The 23,376-nt window shown below is 37.9% G+C and overlaps 1 protein-coding gene and 1 pseudogene across 3 annotated transcripts in view; both read left to right on the top strand.

Annotated features, from left to right (window-relative positions):
- Positions 1-23,376, top strand: part of LOC114283083 (methylesterase 10-like) — a 297,358-nt gene that overhangs the window by 267,313 nt on the left and 6,669 nt on the right. The gene's annotated exons all lie outside the window — the stretch shown is intronic.
- On the top strand, positions 3,172-19,761 carry LOC114323877 (jasmonoyl--L-amino acid synthetase JAR4-like; annotated as a pseudogene). The gene is made up of 4 exons (XR_014328961.1): positions 3,172-3,653; positions 3,768-3,869; positions 6,594-7,408; positions 19,105-19,761. The product of XR_014328961.1 is annotated as a jasmonoyl--L-amino acid synthetase JAR4-like (transcript).

The raw sequence follows: 23,376 nt of genomic DNA, 5'->3' as shown, positions 1-23,376 counted from the left end.
TTAGAAGATATGAAAATGATGGGTAGGTGAATATGAAAATTGTAGAAAACCTTATGTTATATATTTATGGAGAAAATTGTGGGTGGTGAATGATGGATGCTTGTTGGGTAGGTGGATGAATAATGGATGGTTGTTGGATGGACGGATGAATAATGGGTGGTTGTTGGGTGGGTGGATGAATAATGGATGATTGTTGGGTGAGTAGTTGTTGGTGAATGAATGCTGGGTTAATAATGGATGGTTGTTGGTGAATGAATAATGGGTGAATCATGGATGATTGTTGGTAGGTAATTGGTGATTGTTTATTTTTTATGTGTAGTTAAAAAAATTTATTAAATATGTAGTGATATATTTTTTGGTGGGGTGAATTATATATATATATTCTAATTTTTCATTTTTTTATATTTGTCTAGTTGGAAATAATATAAATATATAATTATTTTTACAAACAGGTAAAAAAAATGTCACAAAAGACAAAAAATAAACAAAAATAAAATTACAAAAAAATCTATATCCAAACAACACCTACAAACTTGGAGGGAAAACTTGGTTGAGATTTGCCAAAATAGAAAATGACCATTAGAGCACCATTGCTATAATTTGGCAAAATAGCACTATTCATTGCCAAATTATAGCAATAGCAATGGCATTACAACAACAATGGTTAGAGACGCTCTAAGTAACATTTAATGCATTGCAAATATCCTATGAATGAATTACTGAAATTTGTATGAAATAAAATTACTCTTTATAATTTTGAAAATTATAAATACATTCTTATCAAAATTATTATTTAATAGAGTTAATAGAAAAAAATAAAATTTCCAGTTACCCTGAAATTATTCAAAATTTGAAAAATACTAAGAATTAGTAAATTTTAAATATTTTTCCATCTAAGTAATGTATCTTATAAATGAATTACTGAAATTTATTTGAAATACCTAGTACTTTTTATAATTTCGAAAATTATATATGCATTCCTATAATAATTTATTTGAAAAATACTATTGAGAACTAGTAAATTTTAAATATTTTTCCATCTAAGTAATGTATCTTATGAATGAATTACTAAAATTTATTTGAAATACATATTACTTTTTATAAATTTGAAAATTATAAATGCATTCTTATCATAATTTATTTGAAAAATACTATTGAGATTTAGTAAATTTTAAATATTTTTCCATCTAAGTAACATTTACCGCATTGCAAATATCCTATGAATGAATTACTGAAATTTGTTTGAAATACAAATTACTCTTTATAATTTTGAAAATTATAAATACATTTTTATCAAAGTTTATTAGTTAATAGAGTTAATAGAAAAAAATAAAATTTCTAATTACCCTTTTGTACAAAAAATAAAATTACTTGACATCATTAAAAATTAATTAATTAATTTAATAATTAAATAATTAAAATAAATTATTTATTATACAATAAGAATTTATTATGCGATTAAAAATTTAGAAAGTGCACCCTTAATATTTTAAGCAAGGAAAATGTTATTGAAAATTGCGAACTCCACACCCATGTGAGATATTTGGTCATTTGTTTGGTAAAAAATTTAATATCTCTAATATTACCCTTGAAGCAAACCATATCCAAAAGAAAAATGCTATAAATCCAAAATAAATTATCAAATTTTCTACCAAATCTCTCACATGAGTGTGGGACCCACACACAGTAATTTATTAATATCAAAAGAAAAATGTTTCCAACCCCCTCAAAAACAGACCCCCTTAACCCCCTCTGAGCTAAACAGGCACGTGATGGGTCACGTGACATGCATCAACCACGCACCTCCTCTCTTTCAGAATTAAAAAAAAAAGAAAAATATAGCGAGATACAGATGAGAGACGAGAGGCAGACGACTCCTGAACTCGACGGACAGAGTTTGGCGGCGGCGTCAGTGTTGCCGGCGATGGAGAAGGTGGAGAAGCTGGTGGTGACCACCGCGAGCGGCGGAGGTTCGTTGGCGCCCTTGAGAATCAATTACGTGAAAATCACAAGCTTTGATTTGATATACAACCCCAATATTGCGGTTCATGGAGCGTCAATGCCGTTTACGCATGTTAATCAGACAGATGGAGAGGATTCAAAACGGATCAGAGGGTGCGAGCGGGATGATCTGGGATCGAAGGTCGCCGCAAAATCTGGTATTTGTCAGATTGACACCCCATCGATGAAAATTGAACGGACGGTGGAGAATGAAGATCATCGTGGTTTGTGAGGTTTGTTTCTCAGGCAGTGATTAGTTAGAAAATTGACTGTGTTCTCTCTCATACCTGGGTAACTCCTTGAAATCATTATTGAAAATTGATTTTTTTTTGGGTGTGTTTACATATAATGGATTCATTATGTTGACAAATAGAAAATGCCATGTAATTTTTCAATGTTTGATACTCTGGAGATTTTGCAGTAAGCATATGTAATTTTTCAATGATATCGGAATGCGATCGAAGATATGTAGAGCGAGATACAGAGAGTTATTGCCGGAGAGCTATGGTCGACGGAGGAGAGCTATGGCGGACACACGATGGAAGAGGGAAGAGGGAAGACGGACAGGGGTGGGAAAGAAAGAAATATCAGGCCGTTCCCGCTTTTTTTTGGTCTTTGTTTTCAGTATATTTTTTTTATCTTTCAGGTGCGTGTGTCACACCTTCTTTATTGTGAAATTCTTCTTCACTTGACTTCAGTAGGTGCCACCTCAGAGGGGGTCGGTTTTGGAGGGAGTCTGTATCGGCGTTGATATCAAAATTTCCCTAATATTTATTTGGAATCCAACTCTATCCAAAATTTCCAATATTTACGTGTCTTCGCTTTTAGGTCCCCACAATTTAGAGAATTCCGGCGGTCATATCGTAATATCAAGCATTCTTGAAGGACAAATATGTAATTAGACAACAACAGTGGTGTTTTCGTAATTCGAACAAAACTCAGGGGGTAATATTTGGAAACAATTTGGCGCTTTTGGTGGACGGCATTCTGGAACTTCTATATAATGCAAACCCCCGAAGAATCTTCCATCACTCCATATTCTTCCAACTCAAAAATGAGCCAAGAAAATAAAAACTAACGTCTCTCTCTCTCTCTCTCTCTCTCTCTCTCTCTCTAAAAGGCTTGTGTTATTTCTTTCTCTTTTTTTATCAATCATTTTTTTTTGCAGTGTTTTGCAAAAGTGAAATAGTGTTACTATGTTCTCTACATTTTGTCGAAATTGCTTCTTCGAATTGTATGCTCATGTTTTAGAAGTCATGTAGACTTTCTCAAAATTGGTTTTGTGTTGAATTACATATTAAGTATTTCTCAATAAGTCCTTTGATAATTGTAGCAAGCCATTCAAGGTCTGTGAGGATGTTGGAGAAGATGGACACAAAATTTGACCCTGAGGAAGTCATAGAAGAATTCAAGATGCTAACAAAGGATGCTGAGAGAGTTCAGAAAGAGACCTTGCAGAAAATACTGGAAGAAAATGGCAGCACAGAGTACTTAAAGAAATGGGGTCTTAATGGAAGAACTGACCATGAGAGTTTCAAGGCTTTTGTCCCCCTCGTCACTCACAAGGATTTGGAACCTTACATTCAGAGAATGGTGGATGGTGATACTTCCCTCATCCTTACTGGAAAACCAATAACAACCATCTCATTAAGGTACTTGTAATTAATTGTTATTTTCTTGATGCTTTTTTTAGTGACTTTTTTTTTCTGATAAAAATTGTTTGGATGTGAAGTTCATAGCGTCTGTCAATTCTTTGTTTCTTACAGTTCTGGCACCACTCAGGGAAAGCCCAAGTTTGTCCCGTTCAATAACGAATTGATGGAATCCACTATGCAGATATATAAGACATCTTTTGCATTTAGAAACAGGTTATATTCCTCTGTTTATTGCCAAAGGATTTTTAGTTCATATTAGTATCAGATGCCCTTCTCTTTCAAGTTGACTTTAAAAATATTTGGTTGGAATTGTAAGTGATTGTTAGATGTTTTGGAAGTTGCATTTCACTTGTGTATTAAATTTTGTTTTCTTTGTTTGGAGGAATCAACAATATACAAAGCGTTCATGAATATGTCAATTAGGCATTTTTCCGACTTTGACATTTCCACAATCAAGATGCTCCTTTTTTTTTTAGGGAATTCAATTTGTTTAATGCTCGTCACTAGGCAATAACAAGTTTTGTTTTAAAATTCTCCTCATTTGCCAATTGTAGTCTTACAGTTGATTAAATGATTTTACTATTTTTTCATCCTCTGTGTAGAAGTTTCTAAGATGGTTATTAATCTTTGTGAGGCATGTGTGTATATACTCTCTCTCTCTCTCTCTCTCTCTCTCTCTCTCTCTCTCTCTCTTCCGAACATCCAAAAACAAATTTGAGCCATTGGTTTGGAAATTCCACACCCATACAAATGGACACAAACTCTCCCATCCACCTTTCCTTATGTTTTAAAATTCTCTGCATTGCCCATATTAGCGTTTAATGTGTTTCTGCTTTTCCTCCCTTGTGCATGACGTTAATAAGATATCTGCTGATGTGAAGAACTACTGGTGTAACGCCCTCAAAATAACAACGTTAAACCCATCTGATAAGACACGCATTTACATATAAACTAACCACATTCTGTTATACATTAGAGTTCCATTACATAAGTATTACATGTTAACATCATAACAAAATGCCCTACGGGCTTACATCTTTCCAAGTTAACACTTGGATACAACAAAAGAGTACTAACTCGTTTACACATTAAGCCCTTGGCTTGAAGTTACATGTAATACATCAAAAGTTAAGCAACAAAAGTATGCCCGCCTCTAGCCTCCCAGCTATGTCCTTGGAGGTGGCATGCTACCAGTACCTGAAAATGATATTCCCATATAGGGTGAGCCACAGCCCAGTAGAAATATACTAAACCAACCATGAACAATGACTAAAGGATTAGCAATTGATAGATGGCCAACACTGATACAATCACATAAATCATATATTTATGTCAAACGACTTACAAGTCCCAATTACTTTTTATTTCCCCTTTTTCAACAGATAGGCATATAAGCACTACCCACATGCTCAACAGATATGTATAACAACAATATCCACATTCTCAGATAAGCAAATAAGCTATATCCACATTCTACAACAGATATGTATAACAACAATATCCACAGATAAGCATAAAAGCTATATCCACACATCACAAAGATAAGCATATAAGCTCTATCTTCACTTATTTAGACAAGCATAAGAGCTGTATCTACGGAGTTCATCCCCTATCTTCTCCCAACACTATCCGGTTTAGAGGTACATCCCCTATCTTCCCCTAAACCGCGGAGTACATCCCCTATCTCCTCCTCTACACATATCGTATATAAATACATTGGTTCTATATACAATTACCCAATACATACAGTTAATGTATTCTATCAATCGTCAAGTTCCATGACACATTTCATTGATTAGTTTCAGTTTGCCTAATCATCATGCATTGTCTACAACAATCACGACTATCCTCCACCGATAGCCCAAAGCAGTTATTTCTAAACAGAAAATAAATGCACAATGGATATTCAATCAACATTACATTTCCTCATTCTTCTAAATTAATTATCCCAATTAATTAAACAATGTAATTAGGTCAATTCCCATAATTAACATTTCAACCCTTAGGTCCCATTTTCATCAATGATTTAACATTCGTTCGATTTCTCTATGCCAAACATGCATCCAGGTTTATTATGAATAAAACCCCAACTTTTGTAAAATTACACAAAAGCCCCAAACTTTCACAAAATTACCAAAGCAAGCCCAACATCTCAAAATACCAAAATTTAAAGACAAAATCCATAGAGAGGAGTAGGATATCCCTACCTCGAAGTTTAAGCCAAAAAGGAGAAGGTGACAAAACCCAACGTGCTCCAAAACTCGAAAATTTCAGATTAAAATATAGCCCTCGACGATCAACAACTTTTTTGTAAAGGCCAAAGGTGAGCAAATCACTCCTACTAGATCAAAACCTAGAGAGAAGGTAGTATCTAGAGTGAGAGGCTCAACAATGGTGTTTTTGGAAAAGTAGGAGAGAGAAGAGGAAGTGAAAAAGTGATTTGAAAAGTCAAAACACGGAGCTAAAACCCAGTGGTCCGCTCGAGCGTAAAACACTCCGCTCGAGCGTAACTCACAGACTTCCGCTCGAGCGCACCAAATCCCGCTCGAGCGCAGAATGCACTCTCCCAGCACTTTTACAGAACCAGGCCTCCGCTTGAGCTCCCAACTCTACGCTCGAGCGGAACTCACACAACCCCGCTCGAGCGGCCAAACCCACGCTCGAGCGTACAACACTGCATAAGAAATACTGGATGGGTGTATTCCCCGCTCGAGCGCCAACACCCCCGCTCGAGTGGACAGGCCAAAAATCTGGGCAACTAGTTTTGGTTTCTAAACTCAATCAACCTGTAACAAACCTGCCCAACACATTCTATAACTTAAATACGAAGTAAAAAGGATGTAAACAAGATAAAGAACAACTACCAACATCTACGGACCCATGTCCGGATCACTGTACAACAAGGGTAAACCCGGGATCGCTATAACTGGTTTGTAGGGAATTTCCTATTGGGAATGGAAAGGCCTTGTAGTTCATTTACAACAGCAAGCAATTCAAAATGAAAGAGGGTCTGGCTGCAGGAACTGCTACTACGAGCGTGTTCAGTGGTTCGCTGTTCAAGAATACAATGAAGGCTATACGGACCCATTGTTGTAGCCCTGATGAAGTGATATTTGGTCCCGACTTCCAGCAATCCTTATACTGCCATCTTCTAAGCGGACTCATTTACTGGAGCGAAGTCCAAGTAGTGTCCTCTACATTTGCCCACAGCATTGTTTATGCTTTCCGAACCTTTGAACAAGTTTGGGAAGAACTTTGTACTGACATCCGAGAAGGGGTTCTCACCAGCCAAATCACTGTCCCATCCATACGAACAGCTATGTCGAAATTGCTCAAGCCAAACCCAGAATTGGCTGATAAGATCTATAAAAAATGCTCGGGATTAAGTAATTGGTATGGATTAATACCGGAGCTATTTCCCAATGCAAAGTACATTTATGGGATCATGACCGGGTCAATGGAACCTTATTTGAAAAAATTAAGGCACTATGCGGGTGAGCTGCCATTGCTGAGTGCTAATTATGGGTCTTCTGAGGGATGGATTGGAGCAAATGTGAACCCAAAATTGCCCCCTGAGTTGGCCATTTTCGCTGTGCTGCCTAATATTGGGTATTTTGAATTTATTCCTAATGTTGAGGTTCCAAAGCAAGATGAAATTGAATCCTCCTTTCTCTCCATAGAGCCTAAGACAGTGGGTCTGACTGAAGTCAAAGTTGGTGAAGAGTATGAGATCATCCTCACTACTTTTGCAGGTACTAAATTTGTTTTTTGGATAGTGTGAATGTCACGACCCCAAACCGCCCCTAGTAGTTTGGTGCCGTGATGGCCAGTAATCCGAGATTTCCGAAGGCCAACTTTCAAAGATTAAACACAATTAGAGTATAATATATGGGGCTCACAAATGCGGAAGCAATAAATCAAAATACAAGTGGTCCATAAGAGCTGTGCATAGATCAAATGTAATGACGTACATGACATAGTTTCACATTCAGTTGATAATAAACGAAATACATATCAGAATCTTGATCAAAATGCTTCTAAAGCCGACATATGCAAATACAATGATTACAAGCCAAAGAAGCATAATCTTCAAGATTCGCCGACGTAAACACAAAGTTTTTCGACATAGAACAAGTCAAGCCGACATGTGCAAAGATCCAAAACAAGCTTTGCAAAACACATCTAGGCGTCGCCGCCGTCCTGCTCCTCACCTACATATATATAGAGAGGGTAAGCTTGGATACTCAGTGAATGGTACTAGTAATAAAGGTTTTGCATGAATATAGCCGAAGTCTTTTCAAAACAAAACATGCCAAGACCATACGAATATTAGCCGAGGTTCTCTCAGAGCCAAAACACATCAAAACTATATCAAATCAAGAGATGAACCGTATTCATCTATCAAGTCTTTCAAATCTCAAAGGATGCTTACTGACATCGGCAAAACACAAACCAAGCTTTCCGAACAAACAAATCCACGCGGTAAACCGTCAGTGGCAAAACAAGGACTGCATGATCCGTAATAGATTAGTCAAAGGTACTGCGAAAGTTTATAGTCTTCCAGCACAAGGGACTTGTGTTACTTAAGCCCGTAGCTCTTTTTAACACGATAGTCTTGTGTTACTTAGGCCCGTAGCCCGCTTTAACACGAAAGTCTTTTCAAGAAAGGACCGTATCCTTTTATACTTAGTGCTGCGAAAGTTTAGAGTCCTCCAGCACAAGGGACTATTATACTTGGTACTGCGAAATTTTAGAGTCCTCCAGTACAAGGGACTTTTCAAGGATGACATCAAAACAAAGCTTATACTTGATACATCAAAACAGAGCTATTCATTCATGCTTAACAAATACTTTCGTCAAAACAAAGCAAAGCAAGATTTATCAAAACAGTATAACATAACTTTATTAAAAATACCACTCACATAGATCTTCTCGGGTGTAGGCTCAAAGCAAAGATCAAGGACCTACAATCACATGGCAATCACATTCTCAAAACAAGCTTTACATGCATGCAAATGATCTCGGCATTCTCACCAGATCCAAGTCAATAACAAAGCAAAGCATGCTGGGAGTTTAAACACTGCTTCCGTCTCATGAAAACACACTGGGTACCAACCAGGTCTTTGCCGAGGTCCCACACCTCCTTGCTGAGGTGTGGTTCTGATGGCCACATTCAAAAGCAAAGTCGGGAAACCTGGGTTTCCCTTCGAAGAACATGATGAACATAATCAAGAAGAAGATGAATGCAAAGATCATAACTTGTTACAAGAAACCTGAGATTTCATGTCGTGAGTTCAAAACATGGACCTGGGTACCCATACAAGGAAATCATGCAAGAACAAACACAAAAACATGGTTCTTGTTCCAAACTTTCGAATCAAAATGAGATTTTCTTCAAGAACACATGAAAACCATTTTCTCTTTCCAAAACCAACTTCAAATCGATGCATGACATGCAAAATAGATTCGATCATGCAATGCAGCTAGGTGATCGATAAGAATAACGAGAATAGGTTAAGATCCTAACCTCAAAACCCGAATCCAACGGTTCAAACCTCGAAGATCAAGCCTGGAAGATCTATTCTCACTCAAGAATTCTCCTCTCTCCTCTAGAGCTTCTCCCTCTAAAGACAAAGATTTGAGACCAAATGATTTGTTTCTAGGTCTGCCGGCTGTCTTAACAATCAGCTCGGACACGTGGCGCTACCGGGTTGGTTCAACTCAAAAAGGGGATTGATTGATAAGACAAGTCTATGACAAAGCATATACAACAAGCTAGATGGCAAGACACATCGGCAAGCAATGCTATCGGCTAAAGTCAAAGCTTCGGCAACAGGGTAACAAAGACATCGGCTAGGGAGGACGACACTTGACTAAGCTGTGCCACACCTTGGCCGGGGTGTGCCACACCTTGGTCTAGGCCATACCTGCCCAAGGAGAAAGATCACTAAGTGTAAAACATCTCGGCCTAGATGATACACTCCTCGGCCTTGGTTCCGAACACCTCGGCCCAGATAGTGACATCTCGGCAAACATGCCCGGGGTGAAGATGGGGGTCAACCAAGTGGTTCCAAAATAGTTCTAAGTACAAGGGTTCAGAGGTGAACTAGGCTCAAGATGACCTCGGCTACAAACCAAGCAAGGAACAAAATCATGCAAGCAACACTTAATTAAAACAAGACAAGGCAAAACTTGCAAAACAACATAACAAGACAAGATCATACATGAATGTATGCAAGTATGACAAGAGTAAGGTGAGGGTTGCTACAGTCTACCCCCCTTAAAGAAGTTTGGTCCCCAAACTTAAGTTACCTTGCTCTACAAACAACTCCGGATAACGGATTCTCACATCCTCTTCCTTTTCCCACGTGGCTTCTGTGCCATAATGCTCCTTCCATTCGATCTTTACCATTGGTATCGATTTGTTTCTCAACTGCCTCACTTGCCTGTCAATAATCCTCATTGGCTTCTCCTCGTAACCCAAATCCTCATTAACCGTAATCCCAGAATGATCAATTATATGTAGTGGATCTCGGATATACTTCCTCAACATCGAAACATGAAACACATTGTGGACTTGGCTTAAATCTGGCGGCAAAGCAAGTCTGTAGGCAACAGGGTTAATTCTCTCAATAATTTCAAACGGTCCAATATATCGGGGTGCTAATTTACCCTTCTTTCCGAATCTTGAAACTCCTGTCATCGGCGAGATCCTCAAAAATACATGATCCCCAACCTCGAACTCTAGCTTCCTTCTCCTCTGGTCGGCATAACTCTTTTGTCGACTCTACGCGGTTCTAATCCTTTGCTGAATGAGTTTAATCTTTTCGGTCGTTCCTTGAACTAACTCGGGACCAATCAAAGCTGTATCTCCCACCTCGGTCCAACATATCGGCGATTTGCACTCCCTTCCATACAAAGCTTCGTATGGCGCCATGCCAATGTTGGCTTGATAACTGTTGTTGTATGTGAATTCTACTAATGGCAGGTGCGATTCCCAACTTCCCTTGAAATCCAATACACACATTCTGAGCATATCCTCAAGTGTCTGAATGATTCTTTCCGTTTGCCCATCAGTCTGGGGGTGAAAAGCTGTGCTAAACTTCAACTCAGTCCCTAAGGCTCTTTGCAGGCTCTGCCAAAATCTAGAAACGAACTTCGAATCTCGGTCTGATACAATGGACATCGACACGCCATGAAGTCTAATAATCTCATTCATATACAGTTCGGCAAGTCGGTCGGCATTGAATGTAGTTTTAATTGGTAAGAAGTGTGCTGACTTAGTTAATCTGTCTATGATAACCCAGATTGAATCCATACCTCTGTGTCCTCGGCAATCCGACCACAAAATCCATGGAGATGTGTTTCCATTTCCTCAGGAATTGATAAAGGTTGTAGAAGTCCTGCTGGTCTCTGGTGTTCTGCCTTCACTTGCTGACAACACAGGCACTGGAATACAAACTCAGCTATTTCTCTTTTCATATTTGGCCACCAGAAAGTCCGCTTCACATCTTGATACATCTTGGTGCTCCCTGGGTGAACGGCAAATTTGGAGTTGTGGGCCTCTTGCAAAATCTTCCTTTTTAACTCTGGGACGTCGGCCATGCACAATCTTCCTTCGAACTTAAGCACTTGATCTTCAATAGTGTATCCTGGCCTCGGCTTGGTGACAAACTCATCAATCACTTTCTTGGGAAATTTATCCTCCATCTGCCTGGTCTTCACTTCCCCGATAATAGTTGGCTCCACTGTGATCATGGTCAAGCATGCCAGACTTCCCACTGACCTCCTGCTCAATGCGTCGGCCACGCTGTTAGCTTTACCTGGGTGATATTGAATTTGCATGTCATAGTCTTTCAACAACTCAAGCGATCTTCTCTGTCTCAAATTCAATTCTTTCTGAGCGAACAGGTACTTTAAACTCTTGTGATCTGTAAAAACCTGACAAGAAGCTCCATACAAGTAGTGACGCCAAATCTTTAAAGCAAATACGACTGCTGCTAGCTCCAAATCATGGGTAGGATAGTTCCTTTCGTGTGGCTTCAACTGACGAGATGCATATGCTATGACCTTACCCTTTTGCATCAATACACAACCCAAACCCTTATGCGATGCATCACTATAGATATGGAACTCTTCATTACCTGATGGAAGTGCGAGTACTGGTGCTGTAACTAACCTCGTCTTCAGTTCTTGGAAAGCTGACTCCCGATCTTCAGTCCATTCATACAGTGTTCCCTTCTTAGTCAATTGCGTCAATGGAATTGCGATCCTCGAGAAATCCTTCACAAACTTCCTATAATAACCTGCCAAACCCAGAAAACTACGAATCTCGGACACATTAGTCGGTCTCGGCCAATTTACTACGGCTTCAATTTTGCTAGGATCAACCGAGATACCCTCTTCATTAATCACATGACCCAAGAATGAGATAGTAGGAAGCCAAAACTCACACTTGTTAAACTTAGCATACAATTTCCGGTCTCTCAAAATCTGTAAGGCAAGTCTCAAATGATTTTCATGTTCAGCTTTACTCTTGGAATAGATCAATATATCATCAATGAAAACAACTACAAACTCATCTAAATATGGCTTGAAGACTCTGTTCATTAAATCCATAAATGCAGCAGGGGCATTGGTCACTCCAAAAGGCATTACTAAAAACTCGTAGTGGCCATATCTTGTCCGAAAAGCAGTCTTCTCAACATCCTCGGCTTTAACCCTAAGCTGGTGGTAACCCGACCTAAGGTCAATCTAAGAAAAGACTCGTGCTCCTTGTAATTGATCAAGCAAATCATCAATCCTAGGTAATGGGTACTTGTTCTTAATGGTGACTTTATTAAGTTCTCTGTAGTATATACAAAGGCGGAGTGTGCCATCCTTTTTCTTAACAAATAAAATAGGTGCTCCCCATGGTGAAGTGCTCGGCCTAATAAATCCCTTATTCAACAATTCTTGTAATTGCAGTTTCAATTCCCTAAGTTCAGCTGGGGCCATTCTGTAGGGTGTTTTGGAGATCGGCTGTGTTCCCGACATGATATCAACAGTAAACTCTATCTCTCTATCAACTAAGTGGCCAGGCAATTCGTTTGGGAAGACGTCGGGAAATTCATTAACAACTGGGATGTCGGCTAAATTAACATTTCCATTCTGATCACTCAGTATACTACACAAGTAGCCTCGACACCCTTTCTGAATTAACTTATAGGCCTTAATAGACAAAACCAAGTAAGATGGGGACACTACCCCTTTACCCTGGAAAGTGACTTCGACTAGGTTTGGGGGTTTCAGTGTGACACTCTTCGAAACACAATTAATAGACGCACGATTTGCGATTAACCAATCCATCCCCAGTATGACATCAAAATGAGTTATGTCCAGAGGCATTAAATCTACTAACAATTCAACACTCTCAATTACAACAACACATGCTCTATAAATGGATGCAACAATCACAGATCTCCCAGATGGAGTAGACATAGATAATACATAATCAAGGGGTTCTAGTTCTCTATTAATCTTCTCGGCAAACTTAGCAGATACAAACGAATGCGTAGAACCCGAATCAATCAACACATAAGCATCTTGGGAGCAAATTAGGAGTATACCTGACACCACTGTCTCAGCATTCTGAGTGTCTCCTGGTACTAGCGCAAATACTCTGCCCTGCCTCATCTGTCCTTTTCCAACATTACCCTTTTGGACGGAACCCGGGATATTCTCACCTTTCTTGTTGTTGTCAACCTTTGTCTTAGGGCAATCTTTCACATAATGACCCATTTCGCCACATTCATAACAAGCTCCAGACGTCCGACGACAGACCCCGAAATGTTGCTTCCCGCAATCCGAACACGTCGGTTTAGCATTACCTTCCTGCCTGAGGTTACCAGTACTGCCCATGTTCGTCTTCTTCTTGGTGCCCAGCTGTGCTCGGCGATTGTCATAGTTCAGTCTCTTTCGCTGGTTCTCCCCCGAGCTCTGGTATCGATTCAAGTTAGCTTCGGCCAGAATGGCTTTGTCCAACACTTCGGCATAAGTCGGCATATTGTGCAAGTTAACCCGGTCTTGAATCGGTCCGCAAAGCCCACTCTCGAACTTCCTAGCCTTCATGTATTCATCGTTGGCCATGTGAGGTACAAACCTCGCTAATTCAGTAAAAGCGCGGTCGTATTCCGCCACTGTTCGGTTGCCTTGCGTCAAAGTCTGAAATTCGGTAGCCTTGCGGTTTCGAACACTTAGGGGAAAGTGTTTGTTGTAGAACAACTCCAAGAATCGGGTCCAGGTCAAGTCTGGATTGCTTTCTCGAACCATCATCCACCATCTGTGAGCATCATCATCTAACGTGAATGATGCCAACGTCACCTTCGGAGCATCGGTGCTAGGAAAGATTTCGAACAACTTTTCCATTTCCAAAACCCACGCCTCAGCCTTCATCGGCTCTATACCCCCAGAGAATCTCGGTGGTTTCATTTTCTTGAACTCCTTGATCAAAGCTATCGTGCCATCCCTATATAAGGCTAGCTGCGGAAGAACTTGCGGCACTGGAGGAGGTGGAGGCAGAACTACATTTCGGCCGTTGGTCTGCTCGGCCTGGGTCGATGTAGCACTAGCGTACTGTTGTCTTGTTTGCCTCAACTCGCGGGCCAAACCTTCAACTAATCTTTCCAGTCTGTCCAATCTGTCTTCGGGCTGATCCCGGCCAATTGGAGGACTACCTCTCCTCATGATGCTATGAGCATGCAAAGTGTGACTTTAAAACAAATAAGCAAATAACCACGTAGGCAAGTAACAAATAGGCATGTCAAGACAATGCACACCTCGTTCAAATAGCAAGCACTATGATGCAATCCTAACATCTTTCTAAGGGAAATCCTATGCCCTTTAGGACTCCAAGTGTGTGAATAACGTATACTGGGGAACTTGTGCTTTGTCACCATTCTGTCACGACCCCAAACCGCCCCTAGTAGTTTGGTGCCGTGATGGCCAGTAATCCGAGATTTCCGAAGGCCAACTTTCAAAGATTAAACACAATCAGAGTATAATATATGGGGCTCACAAATGCGGAAGCAATAAATCAAAATACAAGTGGTCCATAAGAGCTGTGCATAGATCAAATGTAATGACGTACATGACATAGTTTCACATTCAGTTGATAATAAACGAAATACATATCAGAATCTTGATCAAAAGGCTTCTAAAGCCGACATATGCAAATACAATGATTACAAGCCAAAGAAGCATAATCTTCAAGATTCGCCGATGTAAACACAAAGTTTTCCGACATAGAACAAGTCAAGCCGACATGTGCAAAAATCCAAAACAAGCTTTGCAAAACACATCTAGGCGTCGCCGCCGTCCTGCTCCTCACCTACATATATATAGAGAGGGTGAGCTTGGATACTCAGTGAATGGTACTAGTAATAAAGGTTTTGCATGAATATAGCTGAAGTCTTTTCAAAACAAAACATGCCAAGACCATACGAATATTAGCCGAGGTTCTCTCAGAGCCAAAACACATCAAAACTATATCAAATCAAGAGATGAACCGTATTCATCTATCAAGTCTTTCAAATCTCAAAGGATGCTTACTGACATCGGCAAAACACAAACCAAGCTTTCCGAACAAACAAATCCACGCGGTAAACCGTCAGTGGCAAAACAAGGACTGCACGATCCGTAATCGATTAGTCAAAGGTACTGTGAAAGTTTATAGTCTTCCAGCACAAGGGACTTGTGTTACTTAAGCCCGTAACTCTTTTTAACACGATAGTCTTGTGTTATTTAGGCCCGTAGCCCACTTTAACACGAAAGTCTTTTCAAGAAAGGACCGTATCCTTTTATACTTAGTGCTGCGAAAGTTTAGAGTCCTCCAGCACAAGGGACTATTATACTTGGTACTGCGAAAGTTTAGAGTCCTCCAGTACAAGGGACTTTTCAAGGATGACATCAAAACAAAGCTTATACTTGATACATCAAAACAGAGCTATTCATTCATGCTTAACAAATACTTTCGTCAAAACAAAGCAAAGCAAGATTTGTCAAAACAGTATAACATAACTTTATTAAAAATACCACTCACATAGATCTTCTCAGGTGTAGGCTCAAAGCAAAGATCAAGGACCTACAATCACATGGCAATCACATTCTCAAAACAAGCTTTACATGCATGCAAATGATCTCGGCATTCTCACCAGATCCAAGTCAATAACAAAGCAAAGCATGCTGGGAGTTTAAACACTGCTTCCGTCTCATGAAAACACACTGGGTACCAACCAGGTCTTTGCCGAGGTCCCACACCTCCTTGCCGAGGTGTGGTCCCGATGGACACATTCAAAAGCAAAGTCGGGAAACCTGGGTTTCCCTTCGAAGAACATAATGAACATGATCAAGAAGAAGATGAATGCAAAGATCATAACTTGTTACAAGAAACCTGAGATTTCATGCCGTGAGTTCAAAACATGGACCTAGGTACCCATACAAGGAGATCATGCAAGAACAAACACAAAAACATGGTTCTTGTTCCAAACTTTCGGATCAAAACGAGATTTTCTTCAAGAACACATGAAAACCATTTTCTCCTTCCAAAACCAACTTCAAATCGATGCATGACATGCAAAACAGATTCGATCATGCAATGCAACTAGGTGATCGATAAGAATAACGAGAATAGGTTAAGATCCTAACCTCAAAACCCGAATCCAACGGTTCAAACCTCGAAGATCAAGCTTGGAAGATCTATTCTCACTCAAGAATTCTCCTCCCTCCTCTAGAGTTTCTCTCTCTAAAGACAAAGATTTGAGACCAAATGATTTGTTTCTAGGTCTGCCGGCTGTCTTAACAATCAGCTCGAACACATGGCGCTTCCCGGTTCGTTCAACTCAAAAAGGGGATTGATTGATAGAACAAGTCTATGACAAAGTGTATACAACAAGTTAGATGGCAAGACACATCGGCAAGCAATGCTATCGGCTAAAGTCAAAGCTTCAGCAACAGGGTAACAAAGACATCGGCTAGGGAGGACGACACTTGACTAAGCTGTGCCACACCTTGGCCGGGGTGTGCCACACCTTGGTCTAGGCCATACCTGCCCAAGGAGAAAGATCACTAAGTGTAAAACATCTCGGCCTAGATGATACACTCCTCGGCCTTGGTTCGGAACACCTCGGCCCAGATAGTGACATCTCGGCAAACATGCCCGGGGTGAAGATGGGGGTCAACCAAGTGGTTCCAAAATAGTTCTAAGTACAGGGGTTCAGAGGTGAACTAGGCTTAAGATGACCTCGGCTACAAACCAAGCAAGGAACAAAATCATGCAAGCAACACTTAATTAAAACAAGACAAGGCAAAACTTGCAAAACAACATAACAAGACGAGATCATACATGAATGTATGCAAGTATGACAAGAGTAAGGTGAGGGTTGCTACAGTGAAAGCCTGTCAAAATGAATATTAGAAATTATGCCTGCTTCCTATACGTCAACAAATTTGCAGAATTTATGGCTCTTTCCACATGAAAAGATTACATATTGATGACATTAGACTATCCAAAAAAAAAAAAAAAAATATGGTCAATGGTTTAGGAAATTATTTTATTTGAACAAGTATAATCATCTATGCATTGAGCCATTGGTTTATAAAACTCACTATCATCCATTTATTGATTGTTTGAAACCCCTCACTTCCCTTCGTTTGGGATGACTTATAAGCCTATTTTGCTTAAAAGCTTCAAGTCATTTGCCATACTCATTTCTCACCAAAAAATCAATTTAAGCCACTTTAAAAAGCCATTAGGAAATCCTAAAAGCCAAAAATATGCCAACGGAACTAGTTTTTTTAAGCACTATCTTATTTGTGGGCTTATTTTAAGCTAATAAACTAGAGTTGAGTACCATAATGCTTGCCATGTGGGTGTTGGATACTGTTAGAACAGCTCTATCCTTGTGCAGGTCTTGCTTCCCTCCATACTGTCTCATTTGTTTCAGTCTTTTGGTTGTTTATCCATTGGAATATGAATGAGATTATTCCATTTCACCATCTCACATGACTAAACTAGGTTTTTATTCCAACAGAATGAGCATTCGCTCTACTTCTCACCATGTGAGTGTTGGATACAGTTACAACAGCTCTATCATTGTGCAGTTCTAACTTCTCCCCATATTGTCTTGTATTTTTCAATCTTTTGGTTTATCCCGTGGAATATGAACAAGATTATTCCATTTTACTAGCTCACATGACCAAACTGGTCGGTTGAGACACAAATATCTATAATTTGTTCTAAATGCCATAACTTATGTGTTATGCATCTCATGGTTGACATCTTAACATTAGATTCCTCCATTTATTAAAGGGTTTAATACCAGTAGGTGCTCTCTTCTATGTCCCCTATGTATGACAGTCAAATTTTCTTGGATTATCCATGTATACTAGGGATAGTTTATTCATTTGTTTTTGGTTCCATGTGTATGTCAGCACTATGCTTTGGGGGTACATTAATTTAAATGCTAAACTACTAACAAATTAAAAGATGCCTTGTGGAATAGTTTTGTATTCGTGAGGATTGGAAACTGAATTCTCTTTGCAAATATCTATGGTTTCACCGATGTGACCCTGTTTCATTTTTAATTTTCTTCAATTACTTGCATAAATCCGTATGCACATGAATTCTATATATGAACTTTGTATATCTATTCTATCGCTTATATTATATAAGGAGCACAATTCACTTGATGTGAACCTCTATGTCACATTTTCTTATGCCAAAATTGCCTCTATGTTACTGCTCAAGTTTTTTTATTTCAAATTATGATTTTTCTAACTTTTTCCTCCTCTATCTACATTCAATTTTTCTTTTCTTTTTTTTCTCTAGATGACGATAAGAACATTTGATTATTTCAATTTGTAGTTGTAACAGATGCTTTCCTATTGAACTTCTTTTCTTTTTTTGAAATAAATATAATTAAATGTTCCAGGTTTGAATTGTGTATGCTTTCCCATTGAAATTTCTTTTCTTTCTCTATTTTTTTGTAATAAATGTAATTAAATGTTCTATGTGTGAAATTTGTTGGGAGTTTGACAGCCAATGATCCTCTGTACCCAAATCTGTCACTCTGTCTTGATACATTCTTAGCCATAGGATATAAAAACAAAAGAAAAAGGAAATTTATATGAAAGCTTGCCCACACGCTCTCACCAATAAACACTGCTTAGTTTTGCCGTATTAAAAAATTCATTTTGTGAGAGGATTTCTCTTTTTCTTTAGTTTTTAAAATCAAAGTGGCGGCTTTTAATTAGATTTACTTAGCATTTTAATTTCAAATTTCACCAGGACTTGGATGTGCATACACACAACACCAATTTCTTTTGGCTCCTATTATGTTATTGTGACTTGTAAAACACACAATTTCAACCAAAACTTATGAATTACTAAATTTATATGGTAAACTCGCAGGTTTGTATCGGTATAGGCTCGAAGATGTGGTTAAGGTAGTGGGCTTCCACAACTCTACTCCAGAACTCCAATGTAGCTGCAGGAGCAATCTTCTCCTCACCATCAACAACGACAAAAACACCGAGAAAGATGTACAACTATCTGTTGAAGCAGCAGGAAAGTTGTTTTCCAACGAAAAACTCGAAGTAGTTGACTTCACGAGCCATGTGGACTTATCAACAGATCCTGGTCACTATGTCATCTTCTGGGAAGTGACCGGGGAAGCAGGTGACGACCTTCTGAGGGAATATTGCAATTGCTTGGACCGGTCATTTGTAGATGCGGGCTATGTGGGCTCACGTAAAGTTAAAGCCATTGGATCGTTGGAACTTCGAGTTCTTAGGAGGGGAACCTTCCAGAAGATTCTAGAGCACTATGTAGGGCTTGGAGCTGCTGTCAGCCAGTTTAAAACGCCGCGGTGCGTGGGGCCTGCTAATAGCACTGTGTTGCAGATTCTGTGTAACAATGTTGTGAAGAGCTACTTCAGTACTGCTTTTTAGTTGAATTAGGTAAAATTTTACTATTTTTAGTGTACTACATTAGATATGTTGGATAGTATGGTTCTCAATAGTATGCTTCAAATGGTTTAAAAAAAAAGAGTTTTCTTTTACCTCTTGTTCTCATCATTTATGCAAATTTACATGTTTCTGTGTCCATCTTTGACTGCTATCTGGGTGCCCAAGTCCTTAGCCGGTTGCTTGTTCACTTGCAATGAGGCCATTACTCAATTTTTTTTTTTTAATTTTTGGTTTAGTTAGCCAGAGAATTTTTTTGTTAAATTTTTCGTTCTGTCAATTTTTTTTGTTAATTTTGTATTGTAAACCATAGAAAATTGATAAGTGTCATAAAATTATTTAGTGTCTTTGGTTTGAGTTTTTTGAATTAAGTTTTTTGAAAATTCAGTTTTTTTGTTTTCGTATTTTTTTGTTTTCAATGAATATTTTTAAAATTTTAAACGTTTTTTTATTTTATTTTTTTAGATGCACCTTACTTAGATGTATCTAAAAAGTAAAAAATTTGTGAAAAAATATTTTAAAAATTTAATAAGTACATAAAAATATAAAAAATGTACTGAATTCTCGTATTTTTTTTTGTATTTTTGAAATTTAGTGAATTTTTAAAAGGTTTTTTTCACAAATTTTTTACTTTTTAGATATATTTATGTTAGGTATGTCTAAAAAATAAAAAAAATTCAGTAAAAACAAAAAAACACGAAAAATAAGAAAGTAGAATTTTCTGAAAAGTGTTTTTGAAAAAACACAACCAAGCAAGCTGATTAATTTTAATCTAGGTGTTAATTGTCGGAGCAAATCAAAGCTTGAGTATGACATAAAATGTAGCACTACTAAGTGTTATAGCCCAGTGGTTGTGTGTATGTGTAAATAAAATAAATAACAAAATAAAATTAAATAATCTAGAGAATAATTAAATGAATTAAATTCCAGATTAATAGCTTACAATAATTATAAGTCGAGGCTTGTGTTAAACACAATCTCCTTAAAGTAGATTTCACCCTCGCTCTTGTGTTTCGAGATTTAACGATGTCTACTGCCCAGGATGCAACAATTACTACTTGATTTGTAGCACTATAAAATCAAGTCTGGCGAACCAAATAATGTTGTAACTCTATTTATTAGAAACTAAATAATAGGCAGATGAAAGAGCATAGGAGGATGAACAAAAGAAGAAAAGAAAAAATTCGATGAAATGAATTGATGGAATGTTAGGCTATTTATAGCCTAGCATGCAGCTATACGGGTTGGATTTGGTAGCAGTTCAGACATGGCCGGAAAGGTGCAACCGGAACAACACCGGTTCGGAAAGGAGGCGACTAGAAAAATTTGAAAATTCAAATTTGAAATTTTGGAGCAAATTTTGAATTATTTCTATAAAGAAAAAAAATTTCCCGCAAGAATTTTGAAAAATTCAAACGAATTTTGTTCAAAAAATTAAAGTTAAGACCCGACCTGGTCGGACGGCGACGATCGTGTAGTGATTTTGGGCCAAGCCCACTTTGTCCATAACTCCATTCCTTACAAAACTTGGGGTGCCCCTTGGGGCTCATCGCAAGTGTGGCAAGCCAAAGTATATATATTCAAATAAATCTTTAAGCATTTTCTATGTGGAACAAGCACATTTTACAAACGTGTAAGAAACTCACTTAAAGCCATTTCCATGAACTCGAAAATGTGTATTGAATTCTCATTCATTCGGAAATGGTTTTGAGCAACCAAATACACGATGTTATTGACTACGCGACATTAAATATGAACCTAATTAGAAATGTCAAAAATAACGCTTGGGTCCTACCTTAATTAATACTCAAAATTAGCAAAAATAAGTTCATACAAAGCCATTTTCCAATACTAAGTTGGTTGGTCTGAAATCTGGTTGAAATCCAATAAAGAAAGAGGTTGGTGTTTTGAGGGGTTGTGCCTGTGATGTTATTTGGTCACATTTGAGCGATCACTTATTGGATTCTCATTAGATGATAATAAGCCTCCTAACTCTAGTAGAAAGGTTATTCTATGCAGTAGGTTGCAAGTTTGACCCTTGTCCTTGTTGTGCACTTTCTATCCCTCATGACACGGACTTATGAGTGACCCTTGGTGTCATGGGGTGTGCATGACTGGTGGCTATTAGCGATACACATTGATGATTTGATTATGCATTATTAATCTGTTAATATACCCTTGGTTAAGGGCAAGGGCGTATTAGCACAAGGTTAGACAATTAGGTTGTGGCATGTGACGTGTAGAATGTTCATTCGTGAGCCCACCAGTGTGGTTTGATGCTTTGATCACATGAATCTCAGTTGTGCGAGTGCCTTGTTTGTGATAACGGCCTATTTTGAGAAGTGGGTTAAAAGTCAATTCTCAATTTTTAATCCACTTCCCTTTCTCACAAAAAAGTCAAAAAACAATTTTTAACCATCTTTTCAAAACACCCCAACATATGGTCTTAATTGTGAAGGTTTTTTTTTTTTTTTTTTTATATAGCAATTTTAATAGCACAACCAATGCTTTTTAACCGGTGAAGTCTCCCATGCTATAGTAAATGACTATAATTCCCATCTTTAACCAAGTTGTAAAATTGGAAGATCATGAAATGATGAACTTAAGATAGAGATCATATTGTATGATGATAGACTTGAATTACATTTAGCTTTACCATAGTTGATAATCATCTCAAAAGCTCTTTCCACTGCTAGATGATTGGTCTGTGTACAGTTAGAAACCAAACAAAATTATATATTTGTGATATAGGATGTGAACTATTACAATACAATTAGGTAGTACTATACAAATAAAATTTATATAATATTTTTATTTAAAATGATGCGACAGTCTTAACACCTATCGTTTTAATATAATTACCACCTCTAGAATATAATTACCACAATATTCAGTATATAATTTTGTATACATGTAAATATTTTGGGCAGGGCTTCCCTTCCGTTTAGGTTTGCGGAGTTTATTTTGTTTTGATGATTTTCATTTTGTTAGAATCTTTATGTTTATTATCCACATATAACAAATAAAAAAATTAATTGATCTGATAATTGTAATATATTTAATTTGTCAAAAAAAAAAAAGTGTATGATCTATTATTCAAAATATACTTTTCATTTATTTATTATTAGAGAAATGTAATAAATTAAACATGATACGATTATGAAATTAATCAAAAAAAAATTTTAAATAATATACACAAAAAATTTTATAAAATAAAGAATTTTGATGAAACAGAACCTATCTTTTCATGTGAAGCTTTTTTGTTTTTCTTATGTCTTTTAGCCTTTTATCAGCATTAGTGCCAATCAGACACCGTTATCAGTAAATGAACTTCTTGCCTTTGAGAGAGAGAGAGAGAGAGAGAGAGAGAGAAGAAAAAGAAGAAACAAAAACTCACGGGGTGGCTGACCATAATTCTTTCTTTTTCAACTTTTTGGCTTTTTCCATACAACAACAGAATCTATTTAGGGTTGGTTTGGAAAGTGGGTTGGCTTTTTGGTTTTTTAGTTTTTTTGGCTATTTTAGTCTGGGCTAAAAAGTTTGGTTTTGGAAGGACTTTTTGGCTTTTTGACTTTTTTGATTTTTTTTTGTGAGAGAAGAGTGTAATGGTTATGGGTTGGATGTGATGTTTTGTTTGTTGTGGCTAAAATAGCCTATTTTGTCTTTTGTGGCTAAAATAGCCAAAAAAGCTCACAAAACCACTTCCCAAACGGTGCCT

Source organism: Camellia sinensis, chromosome 5, assembly GCF_055761805.1.
Source record: "Camellia sinensis isolate YWXY chromosome 5, ASM5576180v1, whole genome shotgun sequence".
NCBI classification, from domain to species: domain Eukaryota; kingdom Viridiplantae; phylum Streptophyta; class Magnoliopsida; order Ericales; family Theaceae; genus Camellia; species Camellia sinensis.
This window is presented reverse-complemented; position numbering and strand designations above follow the sequence as displayed.